Source organism: Neofelis nebulosa, chromosome 10, assembly GCF_028018385.1.
Source record: "Neofelis nebulosa isolate mNeoNeb1 chromosome 10, mNeoNeb1.pri, whole genome shotgun sequence".
Classification (NCBI taxonomy): Eukaryota; Metazoa; Chordata; class Mammalia; order Carnivora; family Felidae; genus Neofelis; species Neofelis nebulosa.
Window position 1 is genome coordinate 84,451,790 of NC_080791.1, and position 13,895 is coordinate 84,465,684.

The window sequence follows — 13,895 nt, forward strand, 5'->3', positions numbered from 1 at the left end:
ATCCCCAGGGAATTGCAATGTTCTATTTACTTCTCTCTCTCCCTAAGAAGCCTTCAACCCTTCCCTGAAAATAGGCACTGTATTCCAAGCAACCAGGGCAAAATACCTGACCCAGAGTAGGCACTGGATAAGAATGTAATAAAATGAATGAATAATGGAAGAGGCTGGCTTTCGTTTGCCAAAAACGTTCAGCGCATGTGTTGGGAGAAAAAAAAAGAAGATGGTTTTTTGCCTGCTTACTCCCAGCCTCTCAACTATCTGACTTTTAAAATTCTGAAGGATGTGAAAATAAAGTCCTAGGAAAGTTGATCTCATGCTTCCCATTCCCAAATTTATGGATGTGGATGTTCTGTTCTGCCCATATAATTCCTTATAAAATGTAGATCACTCAGCCAGTTTTTCCTTATACATGGATTTTCAATGACTGTCCATTACCATTCCCCATTCCTGATTCCATCTTATCCATATCAGTACTGGTGAGGTCTTAAGATGTAAGAAAAGCATATTTACTTTTTTTGACAATGAGGAAACATCATCCCTGCAAAGGAAGACTGACTACTTTCTTCCTGACTTTCTGATCACAACATTGCCCCAGGCACAATGGGCAGCAGGATATCCTGCACCTGCCTGGGGAGGACGCCTGCGGTCTAGAAGGTGCAAGATGAGTCAACATACTTCGGTGGTAGGGGTCTGTCTGGTAGAAGTCACACAAGGGGCAGAGAGAAGCAGTAACGTAAGTGAAGCTAGAAAGAAAAGTCCTAAGCCAGAAGGAGCCCCAAGGCAAAGGCTAACTGGACAAGAATGGCACTTGTGAGGATAAGCAAAGATAAGCAGACCACATTATGGTTTAGGAAAGGAAAGTGAGGGTGGACGTGGATATGCCATGCTCAAGAGTTGGAACTAGGGTCTGTGACAAAACACTGCATAAAAGGATTCACAACCCTTCTTTTATCTCTACATGCAGGACAGATGGGGTTCCTACGCATAGTGCATTGCCCTAGGCAAACTTAGATCAGCAGTGGCAGCATCTACTAAATAGACTGAGTTACAAGCATTTCTGGTCTTCCTGGCTGCAATGGTATCCCTTTCTCTCCATCTATGAATGCATCTCGGAGGCCAAGTGAGTGAAATTGAGTTGGCATAGTCTAAATTATCTCTGAATAGTTTTCTAAATGCAAATCCATCAAAAATGTCCTTTAATTGAAGCAAAGCACCCCACCTTGAACAGTGATACACTGATGTGGGGTGACATCACCTCTGTCAGATCTACTCTTCCACAGTGAAGTACAGTCTTCCTTTTAGCTCTCTGTTCTGCTTTCCTTATACCTAAGTGGAAAATAGGGCAATTGTGGAGACTCACTCAAATAAACTTAGGTGCAAAATAAAAATCATCCACAACCTTGTCTTGGCACCAATCAGGAGCAAACGTGGGGCAGAGGTGAATCAAGTGAGGTTTAGGTATAGAATGGTGTTATTTCCTATAGACACTACCACCACCATGCCTTTTGTAGTAACTTCTATTAGTTTACATCAAGGAACTTTCCCATATACCTACATATAGGCCTTTTCATAAAAATAAGAGGTCATGGCATACTTCCTGCCAAAACTATGTTCCAAACCCCCCAGAATCCCTTTTAAATTCAGTCAATAACCATGGATGGCTTTTTATTCCTTGCTACCAGAGAACCTATAATGAAACAGAAGTTGTAACTGAGGACAGCACATCCTGCCTTTTAGAGAATAAGCAGCAGAGTGTCAGACCCTGGGGAGGAATCTGGGAACTACATTTACAAATCAGGACAACTGGGGATAGCAATCATCATCGCCTTTTATGTAAATGTGAGTGGAATTCAGATTGTAGAACTGTGAACATTTCTCTCTGCCCAGGGCTATCTTCTTAACCCCTAGAAGAGCCCCCTACTATCCATTCCCTAGCCCTTTGGGGGAGCATGTGCTAGACAAGAGCTTTCTGACAATTAACCACATCAGAAGGAGAGGTATTCAGGGTGATGGCATCTTGGAAGAGGTGTGTAAACATTCTTATGATGCAGAACAGAGGCCTATTATGAGCTTTGGTGATGCCTGTTCTAGGGAGTGAATGGTGTTGATCAAAATCAAACTGGGGGAGTAGGGGAAGGAGTCAACTCTTACAGCAGAATCTAGCCTTTCCTATTTTAAGAGGCAGAGAGAGAGAGAGTGCACAAGAGGAGGGAGGGAAGGGGGGGGAGAGAGAGAGAGAGAGAGAGAGAGAGAATCCTAAGCAGGCTCCGTATTGTCAGTGCAGAGCCCAACGCAGGGCTCAGTCTCATGACTATGAGATCATGACCTGAGCCTAAACCAAGAGTAGGACACTTAACCCACTGAGCCACCCGGGCACCCCTCCAGCACACTAATTCTAACAGCATCTTGCCAGATTGTTTTTAAAGTCTTGGGAAATCTTTGGTACTCTTACTTTTACAGGACCTTTCTGGCATTGTATCTAGCATATTTAAAATGCTTACACATTTCATATTAAAGGTTATGTCAACTATTTTACAATTGAGTTGCAACTGACTAGTAGACAGTATTATACTGACATTTCACAGTATTTTTCCCACTGTATTTCAGAGCTAATCATTTCATTTTCAGAGCATAAACACTTCATAACCTTGTGAAAAGCTTATAGGCACAAGTCATGGCCCAGAAACAAACTATAATCCCTGAACAAAGAAGTAGCTCCTTGATTAGTATCAAGTATTTTAAGATTTTTGGGTTTTTAAGGAATTATTAACTAATCTCATTGGCTGATAAAGTCTGGATGAAAAGTATCCTCCTTCACCTGTTTATTTGCGTATGAATATATGCTGACGTATGTGAATGCATCCTGTGTTTATGTTGTCTTCTATGTTGTGTGTAAGCTATAATGGGAAAGCTAATTATTAAAGTCTGCAAACGCACCCAGAGGCTACTGTGAGCGATGCATCCAAAAAAAAAAAAATCTAAAAATAACTAAGTAATAAATAACCATTTGCAGATGGGAATTGTTCATGCAGTTTTCTAAACAACAGCAGATTTCTTTAAAATATTTTTTTTAATTTTACTAAGTGTACTAAATCTTCTGTACTTAAAGGCAGATAATTTGAATAAGAGTGACATAAAATTGACTGCCTCCAAATTAGAGTTATTTTTAAGACAATATCAAACCATCACTTTCATCTTAAAATAGCTTTACACATGCATATTCTATGTTAGTTAAAAGCACGAAGAGAGTCATTTCTGAAAGGCAGGGCAATTTTTTTAGCAATTATATTAGCAACTATTTTAGAATACTACAATTGCTAAAAATGTAAGGGCTACTCTTTAAAATAATATCATGATTGCTTAGTGTTATATTTGTTCGGGTTCACATGAAATAAAAAAATAAAAATAAAAAGGATAAAAAAGGAGACTAAACTAGAGCTACAAAGTTCATTATAGTCTGGGAATATGTTGCAGAAATAGTCAGAAAGCTGCAGTTTTCAGCAAGGAAAGATGAAAGAAAATTAGGGATTCTTAGGAGGGGTGACATTCCAAACTTTGCAAACAGTTAGAATAGTACTACTAACCAAAATTTAAAATCACCATACAGAGTGGGCTTGATATGTGATAATATGAAACAATTTATTCCATCCAGGATGGAGTCAAAGTATTTGGCACAATCTTTCAAGAGAACTCCAGTTCACATGGCTTTTTACCATCACTAATGTATATATAGTTAGTGGTCTGGTCACATGCTCCAAACTTAGCTCAACACAGACCCTGCACTAATAACATACTTAATAACACAATTAACTTTCCTGTTTGTAAGTCAGTGTATATCCATCAAGTGAGAAACTTTGGGTCTGGTATTAAGCTTAAAGAAAAAATTAGTATAATCTCCTCTTCCACTTGGGGAAGTTACTAAATATTTCATTCCTAAATGAATGTGATATATGCAAAAAATAATTTCACTTGCTTACAGTGATATATAGGTTACAGATTAAAAGCACAGCCTCTAAAATCAGTAGATATCTATCTATTATTAGATGTATGATCTTGATTAGGTTTAAACTTTCTAAATGTAACATTCTCATATACAATATGAGAATTGCACCTGCTGTTTATTATACTTAACACTTATAACTCAGAGAAAACATAGCTATTTTTATTAAACCAAAAATATTATGTAACTGTCATTTGCCAAAGATTTGCCTAAATTATGTGAGCTTGAAATCGTAAAACATTTGATTTTATTTCTGTAAAGGTACTTTTTAAATCTAGCACATTGAAAGTCTTAGTAATTCAATTTCCTTAATTTCTGGGAATTTTAGGGATATTCAATTATATATGCAATAATTTACCTCTAAGCCTATCAGAATAGAACTCCTTAAAGAGATCTTATAATCAAATTCAGTAATTTCATCTGAAAATAGGAAATATTATATAATGAAACGCAAAAGACTTTCTAAATGACAGACATAAATATCCAAAGAGAGAAAAGAACACATAGCTTTAATTCCAAAATTTCAGTCATAAGGGCGCTTGAATGGCTTAGTCAGTTAAGCATCAGACTCTTGATTTTGGCTCAGGATGTGATCTCGTTGTGGGATTGAGCCCCATGTTGGGGCTCTGTACTGAGTGTGGAGTCTGCTTAAGATTCTCTCATTCCCTATTCCTCTGTCCCTCCCCTCTCAGACTCTCTGTCTCAAAATAAGTAAATGTTTTAATAAAATAGAATAAAATTTCAGTCACAGGTCAAACAGAAACACAAAATTCACTGATCCACATTAATAAGCTATTCCTTTCCCAGTGGGCATAAGTTCTTAATTAATTTGAACTCAGAAAATAGACAAACAGAAAAGACCAACAAACCAGAGTCTCTTACTGTCTTTCACATGAAAGAGACAAGATTTCTACAAATCATTAATTCCTTTACAGAGACCACCAAAAGAAGACCACAAAACCATAAGAAGCTGGCCACAGAAATCAAGCTGGCACCTTACCCTGCTACCTGTGGACATGAGTCCATAGCACAGGAATCAGACTCACCACTGGGTCTCCAATCATTCTTCAGGAGCAGAGCACAAAAGGGGTACCAGAGGCTTCTCTACCTGGGTATGTAAACAGGGACCCAAAAAACCGAGATCTGGTCCTCTCTGAGTTACAGCACCAAACTGTGAAAGACAAATACACCAGCCAAGGAGATTATTTTATGTAGAGTATTACAATAGCAAGAATATTCATTAATAAGGAATGTCTCAAAGAACAAAAGGGGACCTGGGACTTTTTAGTGGCAAGTAAGCAAGAAAGTCATCCCAGACTTTATGGGAGTCCTGAGAGAGGACAGAAATGGGTCTTCTCTCAAGACACACCAGTGCAGGGTGCAAAGTGTTCCTTAAAGGGTGGGAAGATTTCCAAACCCTTCTTATTTTCCAGAACCGAAAGGGCTCAGATAAAGTTCAGCATTATCACATTATCAGTTTTATAAAATATTTACTCATAAGGGGAAAAGTGTCAGCAATTATTGTTGGAGGGCACAGTACACTTGGCAGTGTAATTTACATATTCTGCATAGAGTCAAATACTGACTATCCTTTATTACCTGTAGGACGCTGGGGAAATTACATAATTTCTCTGGTTTTTAATTTTCTTATCAGTTTATTGGACGTAGAAAGTAGTGGTCTCTTCGTAAAGCTGTTGTGAAGATCAATTATCACAAAGACGAAAAATTCAAACACCAGGTTTTCACCGCTTGCACTCACAAACAGTGGTTAACTATCATTGTCATCACCACTTAGAACTGAGTGAATGCCGTAAAACAAGAGGTTACTGTTTTTTTCCTAAAATCCACTTGGTGAAGTAAACATTTCTAAAGCATAAGGATTTACTTTTTTATTTTCCCAATTGGCTTGGTAATTTTAACAGAAACTTTGGTACTTCTTAATATAATATTTAAACATTATTGTCACTTCATTGAGATAGAGGGAAATTTTGAATTTATTTCTTTAAAAAATTCTGTTACTGTAGAGGAAGCAGGAGATAAGCTGTTCCCTAAATAATTAACTGAATCTTAACAAATTAAACCAAAATCAAAGTTGGAGAAAACTAAATGATGCTAATGATGTTGTGTTAAAATTCGTAATTCTGGGGCGCCTGGGTGGCGCAGTCGGTTAAGCGTCCGACTTCAGCCAGGTCACGATCTCGCGGTCCGTGAGTTCGAGCCCCGCGTCAGGCTCTGGGCTGATGGCTCGGAGCCTGGAGCCTGTTTCCGATTCTGTGTCTCCCTCTCTCTCTGCCCCTCCCCCGTTCATGCTCTGTCTCTCTCTGTCCCAAAAATAAATAAAAAACGTTGAAAAAAAAAATAAAAAAAAATAAATTCGTAATTCTGCTGTTCTCCAACTGAGCTGATGTAAACTAGAACTGATTGAATGTAGTTTGAGAAAGATAATGTTTAACTTCTTGTCATCTTCTTTTCCTTTTAATGAGTGAAATTAATGGTAAGGAAATTTTGCTAGATCACTGACTATGGAAGGACAAAGGTTTTCCTGTTGAAGAGTAGCAAATAAAGCAGTCCTACAAATTCTTGAATGATCAGGCAATTCTCTTTCTCTACTTAGAGCTTGGAGAGCTTTGTCACAGGGTTCAGAGTCGTATCTCTTTCAGTTCTCAGCCTCCTACTGATGCTATTAATGCTACCTAATTTAATGACCTTTACAATATCAAGAAGGAAAATAATTTATGCTGATTTCCTTGACTCCCTACCTGTGATGAGGACAGATTTAAAAGGGGGGGGAGATGGTGAGATGAGGGAGCATTTTTTTCTCATTCTGAGCTGAGTCTCTCAAGCACTTTACATCCACATTGCAAAGGCCTTTGAGGTAATACCTGTTTGCTAAGTGGACCAAACTTAGAGCTTTGAGCTAAAGAGCTCTTCAAATCATCCAGTACATTTAGTATATTTAAAAACAAGACAAAAATTTTATTCCAAGAACTGAGCATCATAACAGATGATTATAAGAAAGAAGAGTATGGCCATAAGAAGATTCAAATCTACCTAAATGCTTGAGAAGACAAAGCCAACCTTTACATGACATTGTACTAAATATATAACATAATATATAAGTTTCTCTGGTTTCTGAAGTCCTTTGGTTCAGATTCTGATTCTATCACTGATAGACAATACGCAGTTAACTGTAAACTTCCTTTTCTTCATCTGAAAAGCGAGAATAAAGGAAGTATACACATTGCAGAATTGCATTGATTAAAGAGAAAATTCAATTGATTAGCTCAGTTCTTGGCCCATGGTAAGTACTCTAAGAAATGTTAGTCACAGTAGTAGTAAAATAGTACATATATATATATATAGAGAGAGAGAGAGAGAGAGAATAAAAAATTTATATATAGACCACATACATAGTCTATAATTAGCAAATCTGAGAGTATATAATTAAATAATATGTATGGTGGCACAGATATAAATGTAATAGCAAGTCAAAGGAAGGAAGAACAGTGGGGATATCCTTTGGAAAATTAATGTTTTTTCTACCATGCCTGGCAACTAGTAAGCTCTTGATAAATGTTAGGTGCTTTTATTATCACTGTTATTGATTGTGGTAGGCTTTGTAGAGGAGGTTAAGACTGGAGTTGAACCTTAAAGAATGGGTAAGATAAGAGTAGCAAAAAGGACTCTCAAATGAAGATAATTTCAGGACTGAGGTATCTGATGTGGGAATTAGCATGACACAGCCTATGAAGATAAGACACTGGTCTGAAGAGAACCAGTGAGGATATCCTCCAATTTATCAATAAGGCATTTTCATTATTATCTTCATTAATAATCCTTATAGTGTTTGAGTGCCTGTTACTATATGTAGTAAGCTGAACCATAGCCCCTGGTCCTTTGTGTCTTAATCCCCAGATCTGTAAATATTATCTTATTTGGAAACAAGGTCTTTGCAGATGTAATTAAGTCAAGGATCTCAAGATGAGGAGATCAACCAGATTACCCAGGTGAGCCCTAAATCCAGCAAATATCCCTATAAGAGAAACACAGGAGAGGCCCACAGAGAACAGGATAAGGCAATATAGCCATGGAGCAGAGACTGGAGTAATGCAGTCACAATCTCAGGACTACCAACAACCACCAGAAACTAAGAGAAGCAAGGAACAAGAACTCCCCTTGAGACACATTGGGTTTGAAATTCTGACCCCCATAACTTTGAAAGCATACCTTTCTATTTATTGGTTTGACAAACAAAGCTGTGGTATTTAAAAAACAAACAAACAAACAAACAAACAAACAAAACCCAGCCACACTGAAAATGAGTACACTATGCCAAACATTTACTTTATTCAACCTAAGCCTTCTACAATCTTCTAAAATACAACATAAGTGTTATCATCACCAGTTACAGTTGCTATAGAAATATTTAATAGGCACTACAGAGATATTTAACAGGCACATCTAACCTAGTCTAAAGGAAGAGTCAAGAAAAGCTTCTCTTTCTTTAAAATGTTTATTTATTTATTATGAAAGAGTGTGCATGCTCTGGGGAGAGAAGGGGCAGAGAGAGAGCAGAGAGAGAATCCCAAGCAGGCTCCCCAACACATCCCACAAACTGTGGGCTACATCCCACAAACTGTGAGATCATGACTTGAGCCAAAATCAAGAGTCCAATGCTTAACCAACTGAGCCACCTAGGTGCTCCAAGAAAAACTTCTTAAAGGAAGAAATGTCTAAAGTTCAATTAATTATATGGGTAGGAGTTAGCCTATACAAGAACTGAGAGCCATGACAAGCAGGTGGAGGGCCTAGATGAAAGGATGAAGGACTGAACAAAGTTTGGAGAGGTTGGGGAACAGGAGAAAGAGTATCTTGGATGGAGCACTAGGGTTTGACCAAAGGTGGAGGATCTGCCTGAGCCTGGGTGGGCTTCCCGGAAACAGAGGGAGGCAGGCTAGAAGAGAGGCAGAATCTAGGAGATTCTAATAACAAGGAGAGATCAGAATTTCTTTGTTTTATCAGCTAGCCTTTTGATAAATAATAGATAGGCCTGGATTATTTTAAAGCCGTGCAGGTGTGGAAGGGGTAGGGGGAGAGAAAGGGGATAAAATACACATGGAAATCGGCATATGCTCTCCAGGGTTTTGCAGAAACCAGTTGGTAGCCCCCAAAGAAAATCAATAACCACTGCTTCTATTTGTGGCTCTGTTTCCACAGAAACGTGTTTGCGGGTGAATTTGGAAGGCAGATTTACAATGCCAAAACCACCAGTCCAAAAAGGAGAAAAATTCAGTTCAAATAAACTTTTCACTATAGTAACAAATGTTTGATTTTACTAACATTTTTCCATTTAATTAACTGAATTTGGAGAGGATTATCAAATAAACTCAGCCATGCTCCTGTAGGCACAATAATAATGAAATCTGGGAGCAATATTAGCTTCAGTATAAGCAGAAAATGCAAAAGCTGGTAGGAAAATGTTTGGCTGGCCTGTCAAGTTGAACCTATTTTCAAAAATAATGAATATAGTCAAACTTTAGGGTACTATGCTAGTGAGGTTAACACTGATTAAAAGAAAAAAAAAACTCACTTGTGCTTTTGTGTCTTCCTAAATTTTTTTTTAATGTTTATTTATTTTTGAGAGAGAGACAGAGACAGAGACAGAGCAGGGAAGGGGCAGATAGAGAGGGAGACACAATCTGAAGCAGGCTTCAGGCTCTGAGCTATCAGCACAGAGTCCGACGCAGAGCTCGAATTCAGGAACTGCCAGATGATGACCTGAGCCAAAGTCGAACACTTAACTGACTGAGCCACCCAGGTGCTCCATGCCTTCCTAAATCTTAAATGCTGTACCATATATGTTGTAGACGCATGGTAAAAATGTTCTTGAAATTATCTGCCAGGCGTAATTCATACATGACCTCTTACCTCAGACAAGATAAAGTTCGCCCTATTTGTCCTTTAGTAGAATGAGTACACTTCAGTATTTTTGTATCAAACCCAAGATATTAAAAGTGGTCATAACTTTAATCATTTAAAAATATACTTATGAAGTTCTAGAACCCAGCAGGTTCCCTCATACCATCTCCTGTTCATAGAAGTGGAAATATATTTTCCTCAGCATATGTCTATGAGATTCATTCATGTTGTAAATGCAGTAGTTTTTTTCATTGCTGTGTATTGTTCCCCTGTATAGTGATATCACTATTCATTCTACTTTGATGCATTTTTGGGTTATTTTAAGTTTTGGCCTTTAAAAAAAAAAGCATGGGGCCCAACATGGGACTCAAACTCATGAATATGAGATCAAGACCTGAGCCAAGATAAAGAGTCAGATGCTTAACCAACTGAGCCACCCAGATGCCCCTAAATTTTGGGCTCCAATGGACAAAGCATCTATGAATATTCTTGTAAATATGGTTTATAAGTACTTATTTCTTTGGGGTGTGAACCTATAAATGGAACTGCTGAGTCATAGTGTATACATTTTCCTAAAGTAGTTCAACCAATTTACACTCGCACTATTATATGAAAGTATATACAGTTGCCCCACACTATCTTGGAATTTTTAGTACTTTTAATTTTAGTAATTATGGTGGAGTAATGGTGTCTCATTGTGACTTTGATCTGCATTTCCCTAATGATTAATGGTGGTTAATAAAGTTAAACTTCTGTAGTATGCTCAAAAATATATATATAGTTATGATAGATTATTTTTAATACTTCATTTTTAGAGTAGTTTTAGGTTTGCCACAAAATTGAGAGGGAGGTACAGAGATTTCTCAGATACCTCTGCCCCACACATGAATAGCCTCTCTCATCAACATTGCTCACTAGAATGGTACATTTTTTTACCAAGGATAAACCTACATTGACACATCATAATCACCCAAAGTCCATAGTTTACCTTAGGGTTCACTCTTGGTGTTGTACATTCTATGTGTTTGGGCAAATGTACAATGACATACATATTATCTATTATTATAATATCATACCAAGGATTGTTGCTATCCTTTAAAACTTCTGTGCTTTGCTTATTCATCTCTCTCTCTCCTTCCACCCCTGGCAACCACTGATTTTTTTATTGTCTTCGTAGTTTTGCCTTTTCCAGAATGTCATATAGTTGGAAGTGTACAGTATGTAGCCTTTTCCAATTGGCTTCTTTTACTTAGAAATCTTCACTTAAGTTTCCTCCATTTAAGTCCTGAGAGCTCATTTCTTGTTAGCATTAAAGAATATTCCATTGCCTGGATTATAGTTCATTTCTAAACATGGAATTTTCCCAGCTTCTAAAGGAAACATGAGCTTCATTTATTAAAAGTGTGCCTTAGCATTGAGTCTCAGATCCAGACCTCACTAAGTTCTCCTAACTTTCAGGTTGCCTACAAGAGAGGTAAGAGAGAGGATAGGAGGAGGAAGATAATGCCACTGGCCTTAGCTGTGACATCTGTGGGGGATTTGAAGGAAAATGAAATAGGGATCTAGGTAGATTGGGATATTTACAAGGAAATTTCCTTCTTATCATAATAGACAGTAATCTCCATAAATGATATGGAATGAACCAGTTTATTTACCTTCTCACTTCTTAAATCTGATTCTTCTCTTTCTCCCACCATCTCTTATCATAAGTGGACATTGTTAGTTACTTACTGACCATCCTTTAGCATCACAAATTGAAACAGCATTACAAATCGAGTGGTCTTGTACCTGGACACCACCATTCTTACTCTAAAAGCCTCCTCATGTGTCCCCCTGCTTCTACTCTTATTCCCCTAAGTTCTTTCTTCTCATAGCTCTTATCTTTTTAAACTTAAGTCAGATCATTCCACTATCCTATTTAACTGACTTTACCAGGTATTGAGAATAATGTCTAAACTCCTTACAAGGACCCACAAGGTTCTAAGGACCAGGCAATGCCTCCATCTCCGACCTTACACCAGCTGCTCTCTTTTAATACATCAAGTCCTTTCCACCCCCAGGGGTTGTAGTAGTTCTGTCCCTTGTAGTACCTTTTGCCTGGGAGACCTGACCTCAGTCTTTTGGGTGATTGACTCCTTCTTATCATTTAGGTCGTCAGCTAAACGTCATGGGCCCTTCTTGCCCACAGTCACCATCACAGCGTCTTGTTTTATGATCTCCATGCCATAGATCATTATCTGAAATACTTGTATTTACTTATTGTTTAATTTTTTAGAATGAAATATTTTTTAAAATTTTATTTTAGAAAGAGAGAGCACGTGAGCAGGGAGGAGGGGCACAGAGAGAGAGAGAGAGAGAGAGAGAATCTTAAGCAGGCTCTATGCTCAGCACAGAGCTCAACGCAGGGCTCAATCCCAGGACTCTGGGATCGTGACCTGAGCCAAAATCAACGGTCTGACGCTCAACCAACTCAGCCCCCAGGCACCCCAAATGAAAGCTTTATAATGCAGGAAGCTTTTCAGTGTTCTATCCCCAAAGCTTAGTAAGTGTGCAGTAAATGTTAAATAAAAGAAAAGAAGGGAGGAGGGAAAGAAGGAAGAAGCAGGGGAAGGAAGGAAAGGAGGGAAGAAAAGGATTGAATATAATTCTGATTGCACTCAATCTATAAGGAATCAAAATACATTTTTAGGCTCACAAGGTACTAGCTGAGAAACATGAATCTAGGTTAGTACCTTAGAAATATGATGAAATAAACACCTAAAATAAATTTTTAAGACACATGATTTAATAAACTCATGGATGACATAACCTATTTCTAATGGTTGCACTAGCTTCCTATAACATTGTACCCTAGTTGGATAGAATTGTCTATAAGTAATGGGAAACTTTAAAAAGTAGCATCAACTTTTTAGCAGAATGATTGGGCATAGTCTTTGGTGCCAACAGGCCTAGGTTTAAAAAGCAGCTCTGGTATTTACCAAATATAAACCTTGGGCAGTTTGCCTAACTTTTCTGGGAAGTTTTCTCATCTATAAGATGGGACTGATGCTAGCCTCTCCCTCATAGTGCTCTTGCCAGGACTAGACAAGTTTGCATGTCAGGTTGCTTAGCACAGCTCTTCCACAAACTGAGGATCTTTCAAATCTCCACAGTTATTAAAGTGTTTTATATTATACATGTTATCAACAGATTTTCTAAGTGGGCACTTGGCTTTCCGACGTACAGAAAGACCAAACGAATGAGTCACTCAGCATCGGGTCCACAGGCAATACTTGATACTCTATTCTCGGGGCCTTGGCAGTATATTCACTTCTCTTTAATAATGACAGTAACACTTTCTTCAGCTGCCAGCCAGGCATGCCTGCTAGGTCTTTCTTCCCTTTCTGTAAAGCTCTATTTTATCACAGCTTCACATATGCATCTGATTTGCTCTCTGCTCTATGTTGCCGCCGCTATGTAGAATCTGTTTGATCTTGATGAAACTACAGGGGAAGGGATGGAAATTTAACAGGATCCCACAGACATTCTTTTTCTCCCCTTCCAACTGGGTTGGGTATCTTGAAGATAAAAATAAAGAAGCATTATTTTCAGGCTGATTCCTAGAGAAGGTTTCAAGTGAATTCAACAGCCAGTAAAAGGTATACAAAGGGCTACAAAACTTGGCGATTATAAATATGTGTTTAAAAAATGCTTATGAATAAAATGTAACAAAAAGCAGATGCTGACAGAGGCAGAGAATAAATTACCTAATCTCTCCTAAACTCTTAGAGCAAGCCACCCTTATGCACCCCACACTATGGAATTTCCATGGAGAAAAGATATAAAGGCTCCCCTTAAACCAAAGTTCTGAATTGGATTGAACCCTAGTTTTACAATTCCATATTTTCCTGATATTTTTGTGGTTTGTGTTATATGCTCATAACAGCCTATCATGAAATGAAGCATAAGCAAGGGAAAAAATGTTTCCCATGATACA

At 38.0% G+C, this 13,895-nt stretch overlaps 1 long non-coding RNA gene across 1 annotated transcript in view; it reads left to right on the top strand.

The window, feature by feature from the left end:
• The first annotated feature begins 425 nt into the window (after positions 1–425).
• Positions 426–13,895, top strand: part of LOC131487637 (uncharacterized) — a 38,700-nt gene continuing 25,230 nt past the window's right edge. Inside the window, exons 1-2 of the long non-coding RNA XR_009249860.1 lie at positions 426–1,120; positions 4,936–5,112. This is a non-coding gene — a long non-coding RNA (uncharacterized LOC131487637). The remainder of the gene's footprint in view (positions 1,121–4,935; positions 5,113–13,895) is intronic.